Source organism: Oncorhynchus clarkii, chromosome 21 (genome assembly GCF_045791955.1).
Source record: "Oncorhynchus clarkii lewisi isolate Uvic-CL-2024 chromosome 21, UVic_Ocla_1.0, whole genome shotgun sequence".
Taxonomy (NCBI): Eukaryota; Metazoa; Chordata; class Actinopteri; order Salmoniformes; family Salmonidae; genus Oncorhynchus; species Oncorhynchus clarkii.
In genome coordinates this window covers 38,485,228-38,501,578 of record NC_092167.1, presented here as the reverse complement: position 1 = coordinate 38,501,578, position 16,351 = coordinate 38,485,228, and positions in this window count along the sequence as shown.

Sequence of the window (16,351 nt, the reverse complement as noted above, 5' to 3'; positions counted from 1 at the left end):
GAGGGGAAAAGCAAGGGAACAGTAAGTGGAAGCCTTGCAGATAATGGGGTTTGATCAGCTTCGGTTCTCTCCAGGACAAACAGGAGATGCTGTTTAGAGTTGCGGGGCGGCCATTGTCCTTCCTCCACTTCATTGAGTAGCACTGGTATTAGGGTTGGCACTGTCGTCCAAACGCTCCGTGGAGTAAAAAATGGACCATTTTAAAGTAGACGTATTAAACTTGAGCATAGAATGAAGTCTAATCAAAGTCGCATTAAACTTTTATTTTGAAATAAATCGTCAAGTCATTGAGGCCTTAAGGCAGTTTTTAACAACAAGCACCTTGTTTCTCACACGTTTCCCACACCTTTTTGCCTCTCGCATACAAAGTATGCAGGTCAGGGTGGAAGGGGGGGAAGAAAACCTTGATAAGAATATTACACTACTCAAGACTAGTTCATTAAAGGCTGTGGGGTGGAACATGTATAATGCTACCCGTAATTTAGTATCAGGACCAGTTTATTCTCGGGCAAGCACATGATTCATTGGGAAAATTCCATCTTGGAAGGAACACATTTTTTTCTCACTAATAGTGTGAAGCTGGCATTCTAGTTAAATCGCTTGCCTGTATAATTCTATCATAATAATTCAAGTTAAGTGACACCATTAGGACTGGGAAGTAGGGGGAGAAAAAACAGGATTAGAGTGTGCCAAGAAGTAGGATTAGTGAACTGTTAGCGATGACTGAATGACATCAAAGAGATGCAGGCGAGGCGAGGTCCCTGGATTCCTCAGTTCTCTTGCCTCACGTTTTCTTTCAAGACTTCCTAAGCTTGAGCCCCAAACCTCCACTCTCCTCCCTCCTCCTCAAGTTGTATTTTTAGAGGATTTGATAAGCAGTGCTGTTCCCTCGTTGTCACCAGGAAAAGTATACCTTCCATGAGCTCTACTCATGCATAACCCGTGCTTGCCAGTTCCAACGAGTCTTGCCAAAACCGGTGGAAGATGCTAAATGTTATCTTCGCCTGAAATATCTTGATGATATTCTTGATCATGATCATCTTGATGATTCCCATCGCCGGTAGAGTTCCAACTCCCATCGGTTGCCATGCACAAAAAGAGAGTCTGCTTCTTTAATCCTGTCTGTGGCATGGTAAGATGTGCCATGATGGTCATGTGAGCTAACAACTAGGATGCCCACGGTCATATTGTTCTCATTGGATCCTATTAAATTATCATTTTGGTGCAGTATATTATTATGTTGTTTTTGGCCTCTACCACACGACTAGCACTGACAGAGTATATATACTGTACAGTATTTCTAGCTCCAAAGGCTCCAGACCTGTTTCAGTAGCACCAGTGCCGTCTATAGGCCTCCAAGTTGCGTCTGTCTATCGTGCGGCAAGTGAACGATTATGACAGCGCTATTATGATCGCACACTCCCCATTCCAACAGTTGTCTTTCAAAGAGTAATGAACAACAGACGGACAGTCCCCCCCCTCCACAAACTATCAACTTTGGGGACCACGAGTGGATACTTCTCCTAGATAATTAATGGTTACACACAAATGGCGGCTGATTGAGCGACTCATCCTTCTATTTTCAATCACCATCTGCTGTGTGTCGCTGGAGAAAAACAACGCTAATTACCTTGAGTGTGCCCAAGACGTGCCGTATTAATTAGAGCAACAAAAAAGGGAAAGTTGGGATCAAATGAATCAGATGTGGCTCCACTGTGCGTAGACAGGGAGGGGAAAGAGAAAGCGTTAGCGGATTAGCGAAAAAGTCCCAGACGCAACTACAACCCTCCCTTGTTGATAGGCCTCCAGTTGAGGCTGCTGTCTGAATCGTGGAGGAGAAGCTGATTGCACAACAAGACGCACCTGCGCTGTGCCTGTTACCAAGGATTTACCATGCCTCCGGGCCACGGCAGGCCTTTTAGAATGCTGGGGCTGGCAACTAATGCCACACCGGGACGTCAGCAGTAAGATCGCGGCCACCATGGGGATAGTCGACTGACAGAACACAGGGTTCCGGCCGCAGACGGGTGTGCTTTTTGTGCGCGCATCACCTGAGAAAGGAAGAGATCGAGAGGGGGATTGATTCGACCTGACAGGCCCGTGCTTTGTGGGGCAACCTGACTGTAATGGCAAAAGCTACATAGCCTAGCCACCTCAAGGATACTGTAAATTCAAATGGCCAGCAGCAGGTGAGAGAGGCAAGTGATAGTGAGGCGTTTTGGTGGGGTTCACTTAGTGTGATGGTTGATGAGCTAGCGTTGAATAAAATATGCAAATGAAGTGATGTGAGTGCATTTGCCAAATCGTCAGTGATTATTTGGTAATCATCAAGTGGCATCAATTTCCGTTAGCATAATTCCCGTGATTTACACTGTCCTTAATGACTTTAGTCAAGAATCTGACAAATCAAATATGTTCATTTCCTCTTGCAAATAGACAGCTTGGAGGCAATTAGACACTGAATGATGCACTATCCTGCTCCAGCAGTACATCATATTATTGGACCTGATTCTCCAGTGTAGACCTCATGTACCTTATATTTGGAAGGGTACATTATATTTGGAAGGGTACAGACAGACACATTTATATAGTCTGATTGGCTGCAACTCGCTCTCCCTCTTTCTATCCCTCTTTCTCTCTCTCTGTCTCCCCCCCCCCCCCCCCTCTCTCTACTCTCTTCCGGTGAGGCACAGACCCTTACACACTGTCTCAGTTGGAGCTGACCACATGGGAGGAATAGCTGTCACTGTACATTAGAATGGAGAGTGGACACATTATTTGTGTGAACAATTTACCTCAATGTACAGTAAATGCAAGCTTTACTTTTAGATGATACATCACATCTTGGGAACATGTCCCAACACATTCAAATCGCTGCCATTTAAAAAAAAAACTTTGATGTGTATTTATGGCAGTGCTCTTCACACAGTGTGTCCTAAACTCTTAGGAAAAAAGTTGCTATCTAGAACCTAAAAAGCTTCTTCGGCTATCCCCATAGGAGAACACTTTGAAGAACCCTTTTTTTGTTTCAGGTAGAACTATTTTTGTTCCAGGGAGAACTTTTTGGGGTTCATGTACAACCCATTCCACAGGGAGTTCTACATGGAACTCAAAAGGGTTCTGCTTGGAACCAAAAAGGGTTCTACCGGGAACCAAAAGGGGTTCTCCTATGGGGAAGCCAAAGAACCCTTTTAGAACCATTTTTTCTAAGAGTGCAGGGCAGTGGAGGCCATTGTCGTGCCATTCATCAGCCGCCATCACCTCATGTCTCATGTTGCACAATCGAGAGCATCCTGTCGGACTGTCTCACCGCCTGGTATGGCAATTGCACCGCCCTCAACCGCAAGGCTCTCCAGAGGGTAGTGCGGTCTGCACAACGCATCACCAGGGGCAAACTACCTGCCCTCCAGGACACCTACACCACCCGATGTCACAGGAAGGCAAAACATATCATCAAGGACAACAACCACCCGAGCCACTGCCTGTTCACCCCGTTATCATCCAGAAAGCGAGGTCAGTACAGGTGCATCAAAGCAGGGACCGAGAGACTGAAAAACAGCTTCTATCTCAAGGCCATCAGACTGTTAAACAGCCACCACTAACATTGAGTGGCTGCTGCCAACATACTGACTCGCATCTCTAGCCACTTAAATAAATTGACTTAATAAAAGGTATCACTAGTCACTTTAAATAACGGCACTTTAATAATGTTTACATATCTTACATTACTCATCTCATATGTGCATATACTGTATTCTACACCATCTACTGCATCTTGCCTATGCCGCACGCCATCGCTCATCCATATATTTATATGTACATATTCTTATTCATCCCTTTACATGTGTGTGTATTTCTGTGAATAAGGTAGTTGTTGTGAATTTGTTAGATTACTTGTTCGATTTTACTGCATAGTCGGAACTAGAAGCACAAGCATTTCGCTACACTCGCATTAACATCTGCTAACCATGTGTATGTGACCAATAACATTTGATTTGATTTGATGTTTCAGCATGGTTATGCATGGCTGGTACCGTGAATAAGGTAGTCAGAGGAAGGCCCTAAAAAATGTCAAAGATTCCAGCCACCCTAGTCATAAACTGTTCTCTCTGCTACTGCACGGCAAGCGGTACCGGAGCGCCAAGTCTAGGTCCAAGAGGATTCTAAAACAGCTTCTACCCCCAAGTCATAAGACTCCTGAACATCAAATCAAATGGCTACCCAGACTATTTGCATTGCCCCTCCCCCCCTTTTACGCTGCTGCTACTCCCTGTTTATTATCTGTGCATAGTCACTTTAATAACTCTACCTACATGAACATATTACCTCAATTACCTTGACTAACTGGTGCCCCTGCACATTGACTCTGTACTGGTACTCCCTGTATATAAACCTCTCTATTGTTATTTTACGGCTGCTCTTTAATTAATTATTAATTATTTGTTACTTTTATTTCTTATTGTTATAGGTATTTTTCTTAAAACTGCATTGTTGGTTAAGGGCTTGTAAGTAAGCATTTCACTGTAAGGTCTACCTATACCTGTTGTATTTGGCTCATGTTACAAATTAAATTTTATTTTATTTTATTTGTTTGGGCCGGCTACTTGCAAATGTTTTTCTGTATTTAAAAATACAAAATACATGTATTTTAATTAAATACATCTCAAAATACAAGTATTTTCTAGTTTATTTTGATACATTGATCTTATGGTATTTTGTAATTGTACTTTGTATTAGTATTTTGTCATTTTAGCCCATCCCTGTGCATAGACAGTGTGACTCCAATTACTGGTTAAAAATACTCCACGCCCTAATCTGCATGTTAATAACGTAATTAAAGTGGTGTTTCATGGGCTTCATAATCTTCTGTGACATGTCTTGAAATTCAATAAACCCCATTTTAACACTTTGTTTCAACATACTCCGGAAGGCTAAGTTGGTTAACTTACTTCACTCACTATAATTACGTCTGGAGAATTCTTCCGGATTACAGTTGTTTATCTTGATTCTCTACGGATGTCATCCTATAAGGTTCACACATTATTCCCACCCAATGAGATGGTTGGTAGGTGTTCATGTGGCTCTGAATATTGAAGTGTTTAGAGAGGAAGAGGCAAAGAGAGAGCTTCCACTCCCGTCAAAATCTGTCCATACTAGAAAACAGAGATAAGCAGACCAAGTGGGAATGTTTAGTATGAGAGAGTGTCAGATTTGGTCTAAATGTTAGTACAATTATAAAATACCATAAAGATCAATGTATCAAAAATAAACTACAAAATACTTGTATTTTGAGATGTATTTCATTTAAATACATGTATTTTGTATTTTCTAACATTGAGTAGAAGTTTTGTAGTGTTTAGGTTGTTACGAATGTACTGATATAAGTGGACACATGTGGCATCTCGGCAACTTTGAGAAAAACTATTTTATATCGGCGTTGTGTCTGTTGTTCACGCACGTTTCGGCCCTCTATTTTGGCTCAAATGTTCCCACCTGATCTCGCCTCCTCCCGCCTGCCTTTCTGCCTTTGCAACAACGACTTCCATTGTCAGGGTGGACACAAGACCATCTCATCACGATATAGAGCATCTCTGATGTGTTGCATTGACGTGCATTGAAGTGACCGGAAGCAGAATATTGTCATTGTCACACAGTTTAAATTACAAGTATCTAAATCTTGATGCATTCTAATTTATATTTTACACATATCCAGTGTGTATTTATTATATGACAAAAAATATGATACAAATAATCAATGATTAATCAGTGATACATGTTCTGACATGTTCACAAGTTACTACACTCCTCCAGTCATGTCTACTACAAACATTAGTGACACCTTCAACACATTTCAAATTTCCACTTTTGTTCTCTCTCTGAGCTTGTGCTGGCTGTGACGTATTGACCCGGTAAACTTTCTATGATCTCTGAGAGACGGTCGTTGGGCTAGCCCAAATCTAGCCCTCTGAAACACAGCCAAGATTTCCACTGGTTTCGTTCAGGTCAGCGTTTAGATGTCAGTGCCTTGGCTAAGCAAATCAGACAGTGTGAAGGAGAGAGACAGTTCTTCATTCGAGCATGCTTCTTACTTGTTACAGATACTGGGCAGGGAATATCAGGATACTAGAAGGAAACTCACGCGGGAGTCTTTTGGTAATTAAATGTCATATGGAAAGCCATTTTGTGTCTACAGGAAGACAACGTGTACATCATTTTAGCAACCCACAGTAGCCTAAAAATACATATATCATCAATGCTGATATGGCAACCCGCCCACCACAAAAAATCTCACAATGCAAAATAAAAAGATAATTTATTTGTGCCTGTTTATTTATTTGTGCCTGTTTAAGTGTGCCTGGTTTAATAAACCAATAGAAAAGTGCCAAAATGGTGAAAGCATTTGAAATGATTGTTCAAGTATTTGAACCCTGTCAGGCTTAAGTAAACATGGACAGGTAAAACCAGAAGAAGGATGTAGTTATGTGAGTGTGTAAATGGGAACAACCAGTAGACCAAAGAATCTGTATTGATTAGCATATTTGGAAGGACAAACACACACCTGGACCTAATCAGCATTGCTTTGAGAGTGCAGCCTGTGCATGACAGCCGAGTATCATGACTTAGCTGCTAGCAACAGAAAAGTAGCTAGGTGGATTCAAACAACACAAGATAGCCTTGGTTTTCTAGGCTTTATAAAAGCGACCTTGCAGTATAATGTATATTTATTTATTCTTACCATATTCACTCAAAATGTCTATTGGAGTATGGACCACTACAATTAAAATGTATGGATTTGATAATGAAGCTACTGTACACCATGCATCACAAGGGATCCATTTTATAGGCTTTGGTAAATACTAATGCTGATTATCTGACTGATGCACAATTACACACATTTTGCATGTAGCTACACTGAACAAAAATATGAACATAATATGTAAAGTGTTTCGTGACCTGAAATAAAAGATCCCAGAAATGTTCCATTTACACAAAAGGCTTATTTCTCTCAAATGTTCCTGTTAGTGAGGATTTCTTTGCCAAGATAATCCATCCACCTGACAGGTGTGTCATATCAAGAAGCTGATTAAACAGCATGATAATTACACAGATTAACCTTGTGCTGGGTACAATAAAAGGACAATCTAAAATGTGCATTATTGTTACACAACCCAATGCCACAGATGTCTCAAGTTTTGAGGGAGTGTGCAATTGGCATGCTGACTGCAGGAATTTCCACCAGAGAATTTCCACCATAAGCTGCCTCCAACGTAGTTTTAGAGAATTTGCCAGCCCAGGAACTCCACATCTGCCTTCTTCACCTGCGGGATTGTCTAAGACCAGCCACCTGGGCAATTGATGAAACTGAGTTTGTGCAACCAAAGAATTTCTTCTTAAACTGTCAGAAACCATCTCAGTGAAGCTCATCTGCGTATTCATCGACCTCACCAGGGTCATGACCTGACTGTAGTTCGGGTTCATAACCATCTTCAGTGGGCAAATTCTCACCTTCGATGGCCCCTGGCATGCTGAAGAAGTATGCTCTTCACAGATGAATCCCTGTTTCAACTGTACAAAGCAGATAGCAGACAGAGTGTATGGCGTTGTGTGGGCGAGCGGTTTCCTGATGTCAACGCTGTGAACAGAGTGCCCCATGGTGGCAGTGTGGTCATGGTATGGGCAAGCATAAGCTACGGACAACGAACACAATTGCATTATATCGATGGCAATTTGAATGCACCGAGATACTGTGACGAGGCCCATTGTAGTACCATTCATCTGCCGCCATCACCTCATGTTTCACCCATGTCGCAAAGATCTGTACACAATTCCAGGAAGCTGAACATGTCCCAGTTCTTCCATGGCCTGCATACTCACCAGACATGTTACCCATTGAGCATGTTTGGGATGCTCTGGATCCGTTTTAAAGCAAATTTTATTGCAATTCTATACATTTTTTGCATGTCTAATGATTATTCATGTGATATTAGAGTGACTCGAACATTACTACAAAATCTATGGGCTAAAAAACCTAGCTAAAAAATGTTAGCTGCCATACATGGGCTAGTTGATCTGGACATTTCTGACAAGTTATAAATAGCTCTCTACGGTATGCAATGACTGACATGACAAGGAAAACTGATGAAACACCGTGTGCATTCTACCATTACCACTTGAAGAGTAAGTTTAAAGGCAGAGTGAGTTACCCGCCCCGCAGACCCTTAGTGGGTCGATCCCCACAGTTTGGGAACCACTGCAGTACAATACAGTAAAGAAAAGTAGAGTAGACTAGTAAAGTTAGTTTGGCATATTAAACAATAAGGTCCGAGGGGGTTTGTGGTATACGGCCAATATACCACGGCTAAGGACTGTTCTTATGCCCAACGCAACACGGAGTGCCTGGATACAGCCCTTAGCCATGGTATATTGGCCATATACCACAAACTCCTGAGGTACCTTATTGCTATTATCAACTGGTTACCAACATAATTAGATCAGTAAATAGTCCTTTTTTTGTCATACCTGTGGTATACGGGCTGATATAATACTGCTTTCAGCCAATCAGCAAACAGGGCTCAAACCACTCGGTTTATAATGTCTCATATGCCACGTCTTAAAGCCAATCAGCATCCAGGGCTCGATCGCCCCGGTTTATAAATGACATTGTACTGTACTCCACTCGTGTGCTCTACTGTACTGTATTCTACTGTGCTCTACTGTACTGTATTCTACTTTACTCTACTACAGCTGTGCTTTGTGACTACTACGATTTCCCATTGTGGCCATTTCAATTGCATTCATTCTGTTCCTGAATTATTATTATTTATTTTTTTACTGTACTGATTTGGTAACAGAGTGCCGCATTTGAATCACTTAATAATTCATATTTTATCCGTAAAAAAATGAACTAATTGAACTTTCATAATCCTCCCTCCTTATGAGAGAGAGAGAGATGTTATAATATGTTAAAGGTACAGTGAGCTTCAAAAGAACTTGGACAGTGAACATTTCCCCCCCCCCCCCCCCATGCTAACCTCCCCTGTTATTACAATGGTGAGAGGGGGTATGATATTTGTGCATCTAACTTTCTCACTCATTATTATTTACGATTCATTCAGGATTCTCTGTAATCATGGTTGGCATCCACATGAATATGTTTAGTGTTTAGAAACATAGTCTATTTGTATTTACAATCAAAATTACTCAAATAACACACTACATTATTTACCATTCATTTCTATTGGGCCCAAAATAATCTGAAACACAACCAAAACAAACAGCAAATGCATCAAACAAGTTTGTAGAGTCACAAGCTTGATATAATCCTTGCGTGCTAGGAATATGGAACTAAACACTAAACTTTTGACTACTTATTTAAGTGAATTTGTCCCAATACTTTTGGTCCCCTAAAATGGGGGTTTATGTACAAAAAGTGCTGCAATTTCTAAAAGCTTCACCCGATATGGATGAAAACACCCTAAAATTATAGCTGACAGTCTGCATTTTAACCTCATAGTCATTATAAAATTTCAAATCCAAAGTACAGAGTCAAAACAACAATCAAAGTGTCACTGAACCAATACTTTCAGAGCACACTGTATGTGTTTTTTTTTCTTCTAACAGAATGACCAGACTCTAGGAAATATTTCTTAAACTTACATATTCATTTACTTCAACATGAATGTGTTTTGATGTATTTCTAATGCATTTATAAGACTTTTTCTAGTCAATTTTTTATGACCCCTTTTCCATCTGTGTGACTAGAAATCAAAGCATCAAATCAACTTGTATTTATCACATGCCCCCGAATACAACTGGTGTAAACTTTACAGTGAAGTGATTGCTTACGAACCTTTCCCTACGATGCAGATTAAGAAATGATAATAAAAAATGAAATAGTAACTAACATGAGGAATAAAAGAAAATACACAAAAATGGAGCTCTACACAGGAAGTACCAGGAACAGAAACCTTTGCTTATTCCTAATTTTCAGGATGGAAAATGGTTGAAAAACATATTCATGCCTTCATTCCCCAAAATATTGTCTCTTAGCTTTCATTTGACACTAAATTTGATATGCTCCTATAAACTCCATATGTTGGTGCTCATGGGTCCTTTAACATGTAAATGACCATGTGTAGAATTATATTACAATAAATATAATTTTCTAAGTCAATGTTGTGTAGTTCTAAAATGTGCTGAATCAGTTGTTTGGAATTGTAATTGATTATCTACCTAGCAACTATTTTTCTCTATTCTGATTGGTCAGAGGTTAGTTGTCAGAAGAAAGCAGGAAGTAGTTGAGTTTATGTATGGCAGTGAATGTGGTCAGTTCATTGTTAAAAGTGTTTGCCTGAATAGATATAATACATGTAATAAAAAAAATGCCAAACAGCTTAAACAAGTAGCACTGTGAACTTTCCAAACATTCTCCATTGCCTGTCTTTAAATCGATATCTCCCAGGCCTGCCATCATAGTGGACAAAGAGCTTGTTCTGACAGCAAGCTGGAACAAAGTGAACCACAGGAGTGGAACAGCTATTTTTACTGAGGCCCAGGAGTGTGTTGAACACAGAAGGTGAGTCCGGAGGAGACCGAAATTTGGGCGCCGTTTGGGAGCGGGGATCAGGCAATGTTAATCATCTAGACAGGAGAAACATTAACTGTGCATGAGGCTCGACCTCTGGGTACTGCACTTACTGTATGCGGTGTGTGTGTGTGCACGCTTGGGTATAGTGTTTGCAGGGGTGACACACACAGCTCTTTTAGACTGCGTGCTGTTCTGAAGAAAGCCACTCGTACCCAGTGAAATATGACATATATCTAGAAATGTACATTCAGGTTTGGTGAAAACACACACTGTTAAAACAGGCGATGCTTTATGGCTGAACATTCCCTTCTCATGGCAGGCCTGTCACACCTACCATCATCAGACTTCAGCTCCAATGCATTGTGGGAAATAACTGAATATTTACTGGGTGTATACACTGTTGTCTAGTGAAAATGTTACAATGGCACTGTGAGCTTCTCTGTCCCTGCATGCAATATTATGTCTACTACTGTGTCTAAAGATTCGGAACGAGCTGATATGACACATTTACCAGTGACTGAATTAGAGGTATGCAGAAAGCGGGGCTCTCACTTCAAGAGAGCGAAGGGAGGGGGCACATATTTTGTTATTATTTCTTATTTGCTGGGACGTTGAGCGTGACAATGCATCTGAATATTGTCTGTTGCTTACTGTTGGCTCTCGAGTAGTTCAACTCACATGCTTCGGTTTGTAGAGTCAGTCATTACAGGGATAATTCACCCAAATTACAAAATGGCACAGTGGTTTCTTTACCCTGCAAGCAGTCTATGGACAAGGTAAGACAGCAATGAGGGCGCTTGCACCAGGTGAAGCGTTATTGCATTTGTTTTAAAACTGGGTGGCCTCTCGGGCTTGAGCCTGATGCCCCGGTCAAAGCCGCAGGTAAAGTCATCAAAATGACATATTCTAGAAATGTACATTCAGGTTTGGTGAAAACACACACTGTTAAAACAGGCGATGCTTTATGGCTGAACATTCCCTTCTCATGGCAGGCCTGTCACACCTACCATCATCAGACTTCAGCTCCAATGCATTGTGGGAAATAACTGAGTGACCTTTAGCTTTCTCCTGAAGTGACCTATGTCAAGCATGTGGAGTAACAACTAAGGAGTGTTCACATGCAAAAGTGTCTGCTCTTGATAAAACATGTACTTTAATTGGCCGTCATTGTAAATAAGAATTTGTTCTTAACTGACTTCCTTAGTTAAATAACGAATAAAAAAACATGTATAAAACAGAAATCGGCCTTTCCACATTATAGGTGTTAGCTGGATGTAGTCTAGCTTTTAGGTGCTTAGAACCTTCACAACCTAGCTTTTCATTGGTACTGCAGAGGGTTTAGATGTCTTACTGAACAGCCTCATGCGCGCTTCAGTTGTGACAACACCTTGCCTGGTTTGCTTGCTTTACTAGCTGTTGCATATAGCATCACAGATGATGGTTAATAGACGCTGAATTGAATATACGTTGAGTTTAATCCACCTGACAGGTAACTGTCAAGACAACCGAGGCTGGTGTAATTATTTCACATTCATGGTTTATCTGCAACACTTTGACATCATCCATTAGTTTGGTCTTATTAGTATTGTCAATTAGTTTGATCTGGAATACAGTTGGGCTGTAAAGAATTTGGATTTGTTGATTGACCTGATTTAACCATCGCAATAGCTATTTCTCTTTAACTATGGATGAGCCTCTGTCGATACACCTGCGTGATGATGACATTTGATTTTGTGAAGGCTGTCATTTGAAGGGGCTCAATTAGTCAATCATGACGCACACGGCCAATGGGCCTTTTATTGGCCGATATCACAGCCAGATGTTTCTGTGATGGGAGAGATTCATCCAAATGGTCCGAGTCATTGTAGCAGGGAAGCTTCCCCTCGCTCTTTCTCCCGAAGGGGTGTTATAAAACATCTACCAGAAAAAGTCTTAAGGTATTACAAATACATCAAAACACAATCATGTTGAAGACCCCTGTCAACTAATATCAATGCTTATATTTCGTTTAGGATGTTTTTTTTCTGCCTTCTGTAAGTTTAAGGTGTTTACACGTTTACATTCTAGTTTCTTTTATTTCTATGTTTTCTATTTCTGTGTGTTTCTGTGTGCTGGGTGTGGTTCTCAATCAGAGGCAGCTATCTATCGTTGTCTCTGATTGAGAATCATACTTAGGCAGCTTTTTCCCAGCTGTGTTTTGTGGGTAATTGTTTTCTGTTTTGAGTTTCTGCACCTGACAGAACTGTTTGTTGTCGTTTTTGCTCTTTGTTATTTTGTTCTAGTGTTCAGATTTTAATAAACATCATGAATACGTGCTGCGAGGTTGGTCCACTCCCTCTTCTTCAGACGAGTGTTAAACCCACATTTTGTTGTGTTACGAAGTAGGATTAAAATGGGATCATTGCTAGACAGACATTTTCACGCAGCTTTAAGTCAACTTTAACTAGGCCACTACATTCAATGTTGTCTTGGTAAGCAACTCCAGTGTATATTGGGCTTTTTGTTTTAAGTTATTGTCCTGCTGAAAGGTGAAATTGTCTCCCAGCATCTGTTGGAAAGCAAACTGAACCAGGTTTTCCTCTAGGAGTTTGCCTGTGCTTAGCTCTATTATGTTTATTTTTATCCTAAAAACACTCCTTAGTCCTTGCCGATGACAAGCATACCCATAACATTATGCAGCCACAATCATGCTTGAAAACATGAAGCGTGGTACTCAGTGATGTGTTGTTAGATTTACCCCAAACATAACACTTTGTATTCAGGACATAAAGTACATTTCTTTGCCACATTCTTAGCAGTTTTACTTTAGTGCCTTGTTGCAAACAGGATGGATGTTTTGGAATATTTTTAGTCAGTACAGGCTTCCTTCTTTTCACTCTGTCCTTTAGGTTAGTATTGTGGACTAACTAGTAAAATTCAGCTTTCTCCTATCACAGCCTTTAAACTGTTTTAAAGTCAACATTGGCCTCATGGTCAAATCCCTGAGCGGTTTCCTTCCTCTCCGGCAACTGAGTAAGGAAGGACGCCTGTATTTTTGTAGTGACTGGGTATATTGATACACCATCCAAAGTGTAATTAATAACTTCACCAGGCTCAAAGGGATATTCAATGTTTGCTTAGGTGGCCTTCTTTTCGAGGCATTGGAGAACCTCCCTGGTCCCTGTGGTTGAATCTGTTTGAAATTCACTGCTCCACTGAGGACCTTACAGATAATTGTATGTGTGGGGTACAGAGAAAAGGTACAGTAGGCATTCAAAAATCATGTTAACCACTATTATTGCACACAGAGTGAGTTCGTGCAAATGATTATCTGACATGTTAAGCACATTTTTACTCAACTTATTTAGACTTGCCATAACAAAGGGTTTGAATACTCATTGATGATAAGACATTTCAGCTTTTCGTTTTTAAATGCATTTCTAAAAACATAATTCCACTTTGACGTTATGGGGTATTGGCACAAAGTAACATCTAAATGTAATCCATTATAACGTCATGCAACAAAATGTGGAATACTTTCTGAAGGCACTGTATGTACAGTGTTTTAGCAATGTGCAAATAGTTGTAGTACAAATATTAGGGGAAGATAAATATTGGTGGCATTTACAGTGGTTGTGCTCCACTGGTTGCCCTTTACTCATGGCAACGGGTCACAAATCTTGCCGCTGTGATTGCACACTGCAGTACTTTGCCTAACGTAAATGGGAGTTTATCTTTGATTTGTTTTCAAATTCTTTGTGGGTCTGTGTGAACTGTGGGAAATATGTATCTCCAATGCCGTCATTAGAGATACATTTGGCAGGAGGTAAGGAAGTGTAGCTCAGTTTCCACCTCATTTTGTGGGCAGTGAGTACATAGCCTGTCTTTTCTCAAGAGCCAGGTCTGCCTATGGTGGCCTCTCAATAGCAAGGCTATGCTCACTGAGTCTTTACAGTCAATGATTTTCTTCATTTTGGTTCAGGCACAGTGGTCAGGAATTCTGCCACTGTGTACTCTCTGTTTAGTGCCAGATAGCATTCCAATTCGCTCAGTTTTTTTGTTTAATTCTTTCCAGTGTGTCAAGTAGTTATCTTTTTGCTTTCTCATAATTTGGTTGGGTCTAATTGTGTTGCTGCCCTGGGTTCTGTGGAGTCTGTTTGTGTTTGTGAACAGAGCTCCAGAACCAGCTGGCTAAGGGGACTCTTCTCTAGGTTCATCTCTCTGTAGGTGAGGGCTTTGTGGTGGAATGTGTGGGCATAGCTTTTTTTGTAGGTGGTTGTAGAATTTAACAGATCTTTTCTGGATTTTGATAACTAGAGGGTATAGTCCTAATTTGACTCTGCATGCATTGTTCGCTGTTTTGTGTTGTACACAAGTATTTTTGGGGGCAAAATTCTGCATGCAGTCTAAATTGAGTGTTTGTCCCATTTTGTGTATTCTTGGTTGGTGAGCGAACCCCAGACCTCACAACCATACAGAGCAACGGGTTCTATATCTGATTTATTTAGTATTTTTAGCCAGATCCTAGCTATGCCCACACATTCCACCACAAAGCCCTCACCTACAGAGAGATGAACCTAGAGAAGAGTCCCCTTAGCCAGCTGGTTCTGGAGCTCCTTTTGATCTCGTATAATGCCCTTCTTGCCTTGCCCCTAAGATCGTTCACAGCCTAGTGAAAGTGTCCTGCGGTGTTAATGTTTAGGCTGAGGTAGGTATAGTTCTTTGTGTGCTCTAGGGCAACAGTGTCTAGATAGAATTTGTATTTGTTGTCCTGGCTACTCCAGTAAGGTTAGGCCGGGTGCTGCAGACTGTTCTAGTGCCCTCGCTAATTCATTTATAAACTGTATATGTTGAAGAGGGTGGGGGTCAAGTTATCGTCACTCATTGTGTATTTATTTCTATTGTTCTGTTTCTATTATTTATCTTGTTTTCTCTCTCTGCATTGTGGGGTGAGACAGGGATGCAGCTTGAATCAAATCAAATTGTATTTGTCAAATGCATTTGTCATTATTATTTAACTAGGCATGTCAGTTAAGAACAAATTCTTATTTTCAATGACGGCCTAGGAACAGTGGGTTAACTGCCTGTTCGGGGGCAGAACGACATATTTGTACCTTGTCAGCTCGGGGGTTTGAGCTTGCAACCTTCCGGTTACTAGTCCAACGCTCTAACCACTAGGCTACCCTGCCGACCACCCTGCCGCCCCATGACAAATGCATTTTGATTAGGTTCAAGCTGCATCCCTGTCTCACCCCACGGCCCTGAGAAAATAAATCTGTGTTTATTGCCAATTTTTAACTGCACACTTTGTGTACATAGATTTTGTAATGTAATATGTAATGCGCTTTCCATCAATTTGTATCGCAGACCCTCATGTTTAGTTTGTTTGTCAATAAGGGTGTGCAGGGTATCTACGTGGCCTGTCGTATGGTATGTTGGTAAGAAGCCAATTTGACATTTGTTCAGGACATTGTTTTCACTGAGGAAATGGTGGAGTCTGATGTTGATGATACTGCAGATGATTTTTCCGAGAATGCTGTTGACGCAGATTCCATATTAATTATTGGGGTCAAATTTGTCTACACTTTTGTGGATTGGGGTGATCAGTCCTTGGTTCAAAATATTGGGGAAGATTCCAGAGCTGCAGACGATGTAAAGAGTTTAAGTATAGCCAATTGGAATAGGTGCTCTTTATGTTTCATCATTTCATTTAGAATATGATCGCTCTCACTCTCACTGTCTCTGTCTCTCTGTCTCTCTGTCTCTCTGTCACTCACTCACTCA